Genomic DNA, 9,337 nt, shown 5'->3' on the forward strand with positions numbered 1-9,337 from the left:
TCTCTAAGATACCCTAGTGTCATAATAATAGCTCCAACATATATGTCGAGGAAAAAGAGTACCTCAACTCACTGATTAGTGTGGTTAAACTGGCCCAAAGAAACATCGGGAACAGAAAGAAGGGAGTTGCAAATGCATCAGACTATTTTGAAACCTGGGATGACTCGGACAGCATAACGGCTGTAAATGCTCAAAAGATTTGAGACATCCTGCAAAATGGTAACATAACCACTCAATATAACAATGTCAAGGTTCCAAGACCAACTGTTATCACATGGAAGTACTAGAAATTGAACCGAGACTTGAATCCATCAATCTTAAAAGTCTATGGATTAGTAACACGTGATCCTGATAGAAGAATGTGAAGCCTAGTTCTTAATCCCCGTAAAAGAGAAGATGATGACTCAGATCAGAAGGACATAAGGTAAAGGAGTAAAAAGAGTCTTACGTTCCCTTCCACAATCAATTCCCTTATATAACTAAAGCATTTCTAGACTCAACTTCGAACAGTTCGGCTTGGTAATCCTACAGATAGTCGGGCTCTAATACCAAAGCTGTCAGGACCCCGATCCTAAGTCATACCGATCTAGCATGTAACACATCATATCACTTTGCTGCCTCACGCACGGTATTCCCACGGGTGCCACCTTACCTGGCCCGGGACCGTTTGCACCTTTTGGCTCACGTATATGCTAGTGTCGCTAGCATCCATATGACAGAGAACCCGGGCCAACATGACTAGTCGTAAACCCAAGGTGGCACTAACTTACAGGGACATGCATACATGACCCAGCAACGAACGTGTCGGTCATCAATGTATGAACCCAAGTCGTAGCAAGCTACAAGGACTTAAAGGAACAACGCATGACATTCCCCTGAAGGGACAGACACAGGAACAAAGAAGGACACATGCCGGCCAGCCTAAGTGTTCCGGAGCAGTAGCAAGCTACCATGGCTCAGTGGAAGCACTAGGAGACATTTACTGGTAAGAGATCCTACTAAGAATAAACAACTAGGTTGTCGCATCCCACACATACCAAGCATTTCAATAACTACACACAATATGCCCGATATGTGCAAATACAAAATGGCATCACAACATGACTCAAAGTATTTATTCAATAGGCTGTGAGGAGCCAAGCATTACAAGCATGGGTCTCATGACCCAACATTCAGAGCATACAAACAACGGAAGCATAACATGTCTGAGTACAGACAGCTACAAATGAAAAGGGCTGAGAAGCCTGACTATCTACAAGATCCTCCCAAGGGTACAAAATCGTAGCTGAGGTAACAAGCTAAACGTCGAAGTCCATGCGGAACTACTAGTGAGACTGAAGTCTCTCTTCAAAAACATAAATTAAGCAAACGTGAGTACAAATGTACCCAGCAAGGCTTACATCAGAACTACCTACATATGCATCAGTATCAGCAAAGGGGGTGGTGGAGTTTAACTGCAGCAAGCCAGCTTTGACTGTGGCTACCCTGAACTACGACTGCAAGTAACTCTTTTGAGGTGGCGCACACGATTCCACATATTCACCAATCAATACACCATTATGGATCCGTTCCCTTCTCCCTACGAGAACGCCATCCATAGCACTCACGCTTATCTTGCGCATTTTAGAGTATCCACTTTCACTTGTCTATGAACTGTATAGGCAACCCAGAGGTCCTTTACCACGGACGCGGCTATTCGAATAGATCATTTATAACCCTGCAGGGGTGTACTTCTTCACACACGCTCTCACCCCTTATCGCCGTTTACACGACATGTACTCGGCAACCTTCAAGCGGAAGCCCAGCAAGGGTGTCGGCCATGACCTGACTAACCACACAAGTCCCTAGTCTAGGTTTATCGTCTATCCAGGTTCCATCCGCAGGGAGTCCGGCCGAGGTTTCCACTACGGCCCCGAACGATGTGTGCAGGGTTCCCGAGACACCAAACGGGCGACTCGGTACACCGGGCCACGTGCCTACCGCATCATAGCCCGCCCCTAGGGTCAGCGCTGCTCACGGCCTCCAGCATACTACAAACACAAGAAACTACTTGCAACTCCTGGGCGAAGGACAAGGGCGGTTAATAAGTCAAGAGGGTCCATTGGTTTCGGGCCCAACGCGTGGTATTAGCTATTCATGGATCGCAAACACAGAACTCAGTTCCTAAGGACGGTTTCAATGAGACAACTCACCATGTACTCCTACATGGCCTCTCACCGCTACCTTTACCAAATCATGTTCACAAACTTAGCTCTTAATAGTAGGACATGTTCACCACATACCAATTCATCCCCGATGAATCAGACTTGACTCAACTCTAAGCAGTAGCAGGCATGACAACAAGCATGAATGAGTAGGCACATCAGGGCTCAAACAACTCCTACTCATGCTAGTGGGTTTCATCTATTTACTGTGGCAATGACAGGGCATGCAGAGGAAAAGGTACTGGTGCGCGTGCTGGTCCTAAATAAACGGTTTTAACCCCTTTCCGTGATGGCATACGGAACCGTCTCCAAGTGAGTGTGGGCGATAGGGGGGTCCTTCCCACATGACCTAGAAAACGTCGGGGATAGGGAGGCTTGATGCATACAGTTGTCCCTGTATAACCGTTTCCGATACCTCAAATATCCCAAATGCTTCATCCTTCCACTCGTTTGTGCTTGCATTGCCATCGCAGTCAGAGTTTTGTGGTTCTGCCTAAAACCAGGCAGATTCCAGGCATGACAGTTTTCTAGGCAGATTCTAGGCACGGGAGATTTACGATGCCTGGCACATCACAAACAGTTCATGATCATAAACCATGTACGATAGATAGACAATCACACACATTTAGTTTTCCCTCACCATATGTGATAGTGTCTGACATCACACACGCTTTGCAAACGGCAACTGTGTGCATGCTTGCACACGTTTCCTCTCTGTGAACCATCTCGGATTATGGTGTATATCACAAATGTTTGTGTTTTACCAACCGTGTGTGCCGTAATGACCTGCACAATGTAATTTCTTCCTAATTTAATTGCTGCTATTTAAAATTGTACCTAATTTAAACTTGAAAGTGGGCTATAGCTTTATTTATATCCATCAGGTTCAAACAACCAATGCATTATTCGATTCATAGGTACATATTTTTAAGAATTACAGAAGCACCAAATAAAGAATGATTCACAGGTACATATGTTCTATACTTGTACTATTACAGATGGTAAGGAAAGAGGCAACAGACATTCCAGTTGTTGAACAAGGTGAAGCGGAATGGCCCTATTATGCTCTCCTGGATGCAGAAGGCATGCGGGACTCTAGTCCAACCCCTTCTGATGGCCGGCCGCCAATCATGTAGTTTGAGAGGTAATCTTGAGTAAACTGCTTCAGGATCCACTTCAAAGGAAAAAAGATTCAGATATTGTCATCTAACACAACTCATTATGGGCAGTAAAAAGAAGGCTACATGGTTCTTACTTACCATCCTGCAGTTCACTGTTGTCTTGCATAAAGTGTGAACAAATAGTTCGATTCACATCTTTTGACCCATTTTAGTAACAATCTTTATCAGTTTCCTCACTTGATGCTGGTTCATGAATATCTCACTGCCCCATATGCAGAAAGGGTCGAAGTGTGGATCTTTGGCAATGATATATGTACCTAAAAGCACCAAGTTAATATTAGAAGCTAAACAACAATTGAAAAATGATGTAGTACAACACTCCATCCATCCCATTATATAATATTTTATTACATGTATATCTAGACATCATCAGAACATTAAGGTAACACTCTTCCTTGTTGCTATGTAGCCTGGGATTGCATATTTAGTCATTCAGTACAATGCATGTTGCTAAACAACAATTGAAAAACGAAAAGGCATGTTAACTGCAATATCCTTAACAGCAACCAAATATCGTAATTCATAGTGGTATTGTTGAAACTGTTATTGATGAAATTGAACTGCACAACAAATAGTTGCACATATAGAGCATCACATTGTGAAGAACTGAAATAAACAAGTCATAAGGACATCTCTAGGAGATCCTTAAAAGGTTAAAGGACTAAAACCCTTAGTGGATATATATATATATATATATTCCAGCAATTTTTGGCCTTTTCTAGTCGATCCCCTAAACTTAAGGTTGTAAACTTCAATTTGATCAAGTTCAAAGCAGGTTCAACTGAAAGTAGCATGCATTCAAACATAAACATAGATAGTTTTGCATAACTGAATATAAAAAATAAATTTAAACTAAGCTAAACTAAACTAAACTACTTTCAGTCAAAGTAGAGGTCGAGCCAATCCTTCCTCATCATGTACAGTGTGCCGCGAGCCGGGTCCGGGCCAGTACCGTCATCGGGGTCGTTGGGGAAGGCACTCCTCCACTTGTCGACGTCAATATCCTCGTCCTCGGGGCCCACCTCGACGCCCTCCGTGCCGCCGTCGCCGCCGCCTTCGACCTCGCCATCACAAGAGAGCGCGATAACCTCACAGCCCTCTGCACCGCCGTCCTTGCCGCCTTCGACCTCGTCATCGGAGGAGAGTGCGATAACCTCACCGCCCTCCGTTCTGGCATAGATCGCCCGCTCCGCCTCCACGAGCTCCGGGTGCTGCCGGCGGAGCTCTTGCATGTAGGCCTCCGCCTCGAGATGCTCCCACGCCTCGTGGTCCTCCCGTGCCATAGTCGAGCTCACCACCCCTGGCTCCGGTGGAACGAGGTGGACCGGACGTGTGCCGAAGGGGAAAATGAGCCTAGCCGCCGCGCCGTGGTAGCAGACCTGCCAGCGGTCATACTCCATGGCCGCGAGCTCGGCCGTGTGGAAGCTATCGAGCCACCAGCAGGTGTGGGTCTCTCGATTTGTAATCTTGGCGACCCACATTCCCCACTGCCGTTGCCGGACCCCGAAGTAGGACTTCATCGGCTGCAGGGTCCGGGGGAGGACGGGGAAGTCCTCGAACCGGCATAGGGGCGCGACAGCGGGTGGATCGGGGGACCGGCGATGGCGGATTGGGCCCGTGGAGGACGACGGGTACACCTCGGCGGCCACCTCGCTGGCGTCGGGCGAAAAGGCCCGAAACGTCTCCGTCGTATCTATAATTTTTTATTGTTCCATGCCAATATTCTACAACTTTCATATACTTTTGGCAACTTTTTGTACTATTTTTGGGACTAACATATTGATCCAGTGCCGCGTGTCAGTTCTTGTTTGTTGCATGTTTTTTGTTTCGCAGAAAATCCATATCAAATGGAGTCCAAATGGGATAAAAACGGACAGAGAATATTTTTGGAATATTTGTGAAATATGGGAGTAAGGCGGTTGTTGCTCTTCTTTGGCCACAAGAAAGCTAATTTTCGGAGAAAAATCAGGGCAAAGGTTTCAATCCAATCGGAGTTACAAATCTCCGGATATATAAGAAACGGTGAAAGGGCAGAATCCCAGGACGCAGAAACAGAGAGAGATAGAGAGACAGATCCAATATCGGAGGGGCTCTCGCCCCTCTCGCCCCTCCGCCGCCATGGAGGCCATGGACCAGAGGGGAAACCCCTCTCCCATCTAGGGAGAAGGTCAAGGAAGAACAAGAAGAAGGGGGATCTCTCCCCCTCTCTCCCGGTGGTGCCAGAACACCGCCGGGGCCATCATCGTGTGACGGCGATCTACACCAACACCTCCGTCATCTTCACCAACATCTTCATCACCTTCCCCCATCTATCTACAGCGGTCCACTCTCCCGCAAGCTGCTGTACCCTCTACTTGAACATGGTGCTTTATGCTTCATATTATTACCCAATGATGTGTTGCCATGTCTGAGTAGATTTTCATTGTCCTAACGGTGATTGGTGAATTACTATGATTGATTTAATTTGCTTGTGGTTATGTTGCTGTCCTTTGGTGCCCATCATATGGGCGCGCGCGTGGATCACACCATAGGGTTAGTTGTATGCTGATAGGACTATGTATTGGAGGGCAAGAGTGACAGAAGCTTCAACCTAGCATAGAAATTGATGCATACGGGATTGAAGGGGGACCAATATATCTATTGGAGGGCAAGAGTGACAGAAGCTTCAACCTAGCATAGAAATTGATGCATACGGGATTGAAGGGGGACCAATATATCTTAATGCTATGGTTGGGTTTTACCTTAATGAACGTTAGTAGTTGTGGATGCTTGCTAATAGTTCCAATCATAAGTGCATAGAATTCCAAGTCAGGGATGACATGCTAGCAGTGGCCTCTCCCACATAAAACTTGCTATCGGTCTAGTAACGTAGTCAATTGCTTAGGGACAATTTCGCAACTCCTACCACCACTTTTCCACCCTCACTATACTAACTTTATTGTTTCTTTATCTAAACAGCCCCTAATTTTTATTTACGCGCTCTTTATTATCTTGCAAACCTATACGAAAACACCTACAAAGTACTTCTAGTTTCATACTTGTTCTAGGTAAAGCGAACGTTTAGCGTGCGTAGAGTTGTATCGGTGGTCGATAGAACTTGAGGGAATATTTGTTCTACCTTTAGCTCTTCTTTGGGTTCAACACTCTTACTTACCGAAAGGGGCTACAATTAATCCCCTTTACTTGTGGGTTATCAAGACCTTTTTCTGGTGCCGTTGCCGGGGAGCTATAGCATGGGTGAATATTCTCGTGTGTTCTTGTTTGCTTTATCAGTAAGTAATTTTTATTTGTTGTTCTAAGTTGTTCTTTATCTTCAGTTATGGATATGGAACACGAAATACCAAAAAAAATCAGGTGTACCTGCTACTCATGGAGATGGGGAACCTCCTAAAACCCTCGATGCTGGTTATGTGAAAAATATTATGTACTACTTTGATAATCCTGAGAAAACCCCATTCAATTATGTAATGGGAGACACGTTGGATCAACGTGAATACTTTAGGGATTATCGCTTGACTGAAAAGGGGAAACTATTATGGGATCAAATTCATATGTTGCATCGGTATGCTCGGGAACTATGCTTGAGATATGATTATACTTGTTGCTCTACGATGAAGGCTCCACACCTTCCCTTTTCATGCAAATTTAATGATGATAAAACATTGGCTTCTTATGCTAATGGTAGATATGATTACTATGATGTGGAACAAATAGAACAATTTGTTGCTTTTATGGGTGCTTATGAAATTGAATCTTTATTTAAAGAGTGAAAATTTTGATGATTCAGTTTACAGACCTGAAAATTTAGCTATCCTTAAATATTGCTATGAGAATTATGAATCCAATTCTGACATTGATGATTTTATTGAGAGAGTCTCTATGGAAGAATAAATTAATGCCATTGTGAGCTCATTGGATGAAAAAGATGAGGAGGAGAGCGAAAAACAAAAGGAGGAAGAGCGGATTGATCACCCGTGCCCACCTTCTAATGAGAGTAACTCTTCAACTCATACATTTTTTAATTTCCCTTCGTGCTTACCGAAGGATGATTGCTATGATGACTGTTATGATCCCGTTGATTCTCTTGAAATATCCCTTTTTGATGAACTTGATGCTTGCTATTTTTGTGGCCAAGATGCCAATATGAATTATGCTTATGGAGATGAACTTGCTATAGTTCCTTATGTTAAACATGAAATTGTTTCTATTGCACCCACGCATGATAGTCCTATTATCTTTTTGAATTCTTCCAACTACACTATATCGGAGAAGTTTACCCTTATTAAGGATTACATTGATGGGTTGCGTTTTACTATTACACATGATGATTTTGATATATATATATATATAATATGCATGTTATTGCTGCTCCCACTTGCAATTATTATGAGAGAGGAACTACATCTCCGCCTCTTTATGTTTCCAACACAAAAAAATTGCAAGAAATTGTTTATACTATGCATTGGCCTTTACTTTGTGTGCATGCATTGTTCTCTTATGACATGCCGATGCATAGGAAGAGAGTTAGACTTCGTCATTACATGATATATGTTAATTTGTGCTCACTACCAAATTACAAATCATTGTTAATTAAAATTGGCTTTGATATACCATGGGATGCGGGTGGATCCATTACTTGAGCAGTATATGCCTAGCTTAATGGCTTTAAAGAAAGCGCTGCCAGGGAGACAACCCGAAAGTTTTAGAGAGCAATTTATTTCTGTTGTGTGCTTTTATAAAGTTTTAAAAAAATAATGTGCTAAGGTTTTCCTTTAGGATGTTTTAGATTACTTGTTGGTTTGTGTGGTGCAGGACAGAAACTTTGGCTGTAGTGCGCGATTTTACATTTTTTACTGGAACGTCAAACGGTTATGAAACCTTTTGCACTGTCTTTATATACAAATTTTATATTGTTCCTAATTTTGGTAGAATTTTTGGAGTACCAGAAGTATGGTGAATGTTCAGATTACTACAGACTGTCCTGTTTAAGACAGATTCTGTTTTGATGCATAGTTTGCTTGTTTTGATGAAACTATCGATTTCGATCAGTGGATTAAGCCATGGAAAAGTTATATTAGAGGAGCTGTAATGAAAAAACAAAATATGAATTGGTTTGCAACAGTACTTAGAGTAGTGATTTGCTTTATTATATTAACGGATCTTACCGAGCTTTCTATTGAGTTTTGCGTGGATGAAGTGTTCGAAGATCGAGGATGTCTCGATGTGAGGAGAAGAAGGAGAGGCAAGAGCTCAAGCTTGGCTATGCCCAAGGCACCCCAAGTAAATATTCAAGTAGACTCAAGCGTCTAAGCTTGGGGATGCCCCGGAAGGCATCCCATCTTTCTTCAACAAATATCGATATGTTTTCGGATTTGTTTCGTTCATACGATATGTGCAAATCTTGGAGCGTCTTTTGCATTTAGTTCCCACTTGTCTTTGATGCACCATTGTTGGTGTCAAAACTGGCGGATCTCGGGTAGGGGGTCCCGAATTGTGCGTCTAAGGCGGATGGTAACAGGAGGCAGGGGACACAATGTTTTACCCAGGTTCAGGCCCTCTTGATGGAGGTAAAACCCTACGTCCTGCTTGATTAATATTGATGATATGGGTAGTACAAGAGTAGATCTACCACGAGATCGGAGTGGCTAAACCCTAGAAGCTAGCCTATGGTATGATTGTATGTTTTCCTACGGACTAAAACCCTCCGGTTTATATAGACACCGGAGAGGTTAGGGTTACACAAGGTCGGTTACAAAGGAGGAGATACACATATCCGTGTTGCCTAGTTTGCCTTCCACGCCAAGTAGAGTCCCATCCGGACACGAGACGATTTGCTGACTTGTTTTGGCAACATGACATTATGTCACGGCCCGGTGATTATTTGAACAGTTTCCTTTAACTGGCCCCGCAGATAACGCGAGCCAGTTTTTTGACACGTCTTGTCAAAGAAGA

The sequence above is a fragment of the Triticum urartu genome, chromosome 4 (assembly GCF_003073215.2).
Source record: "Triticum urartu cultivar G1812 chromosome 4, Tu2.1, whole genome shotgun sequence".
NCBI classification, from domain to species: domain Eukaryota; kingdom Viridiplantae; phylum Streptophyta; class Magnoliopsida; order Poales; family Poaceae; genus Triticum; species Triticum urartu.